The sequence below is a fragment of the Myotis brandtii genome, unplaced genomic scaffold, assembly GCF_000412655.1.
Source record: "Myotis brandtii unplaced genomic scaffold, ASM41265v1 scaffold387, whole genome shotgun sequence".
Classification (NCBI taxonomy): domain Eukaryota; kingdom Metazoa; phylum Chordata; class Mammalia; order Chiroptera; family Vespertilionidae; genus Myotis; species Myotis brandtii.
Window position 1 is genome coordinate 729,806 of NW_005364855.1, and position 1,381 is coordinate 731,186.

Consider the following 1,381-nt stretch of genomic DNA (forward strand, 5'->3'; position numbering starts at 1 on the left):
CCTTGGCTTCCTCCATCACTGGAGCAAGCAAGCCTCCTGTTTGCTTCAGCTGCCTGGCTGCCGGCTGCCATCTTGGTTGGCAGTTAATTTGCATATCGCCCTGATTAGCCAATGGGAAGCGTGTTGGAGGTATGGTTAATTACCATGTTTGTCTATTATTAGATAGGATAGTCCCTTCCAAATTTCAGAACCCAACTGAAGCTTATTTCTTGTTCACATTATAGTCTGATATGGAAGTTTTCAGTGGCCTTTCCTCCCTGTGGTGACTCAGGGACTGTGGCTCCTTCCCTATTGTTGCTTTGCCATCAGCCAGGGCCTTGGGGTTCTCAGCTCTTGGGAGTGATAGTATATAGTTACCAATGTCTTTTCTTAAAGAGATTGTATATCTCTTTTTAAATTCTTTTGGCAGCCACATTCGATTGATGAAAGCCAGTAAAGTCGCACCACCAAAATTCACTCAAGGCTGGGAAATATAGTCCTGGCTAGGTGGCCCATGACAACTTCCTACTAAGGAAGGGGGAGCACAAATTTTCAGTGCAGTGCCAACTATTTGGCAACACTATTATAGCCACTATATATTTCTTTCAGATAGTTTTATAGTATTTTTCCTGCCCCTCTTTCTACCTCTGACAATTATTTTTATTCCCTCCTCTCATACTTCACTATGTGCCAAAGTCCTATTATTTTCACTCTACACTGCCTTCTCCACAGGAACTCTTAGAGATTTGACTAAAACCTATACATGGACAGTTTAAAAATTTGTATCTCTAGCCAAACTATTTTTAGGACTTCAAACATATTAAATAATTTTGATATGTCTGAAACTAAATTTATTTTCTTCCCTCACGCTAATCTTCAAACCAAATTCTGCTCTTTCATTAACCAGTTAATAAAGTTGCCATGAAAGTAGTCAACCAGCAGAGAAACTCAGGAATCATCCTAAAGTACTTTCTTCACATTCTCTTACCTCATTCCTCCACCCTCTCCATTAAAAACCAACCTGTAAGTGTTAGTGATACACCAATTGTATTTTGATTATGTCACCTCTTCTTTAATCTTAATGATACCCATCTAAAATCCAGGAATATGATATTTGAATACTATATTCCAGGCATTGTTTGCCCCTCAAATTTACCAGCCATACTGCTACCAGCATGGTGCATCTAAAATGAATATTAACTAAACCTGCTACTCCACCACAATCTATCAGCCATTCTCCATAATTTACAAGATAACATTTCATTATACAAAGTCAGCAATTAGCTGGGTCCTCCTTTTTTATTTTCTTTATTGATTAAGGTATTACATATGTGTCCTTATCTCCCCATTGTCCCCCCTAACCCCCCACTCAAGTCCTCACCCCCCTGGTGTCTGTGTCCAT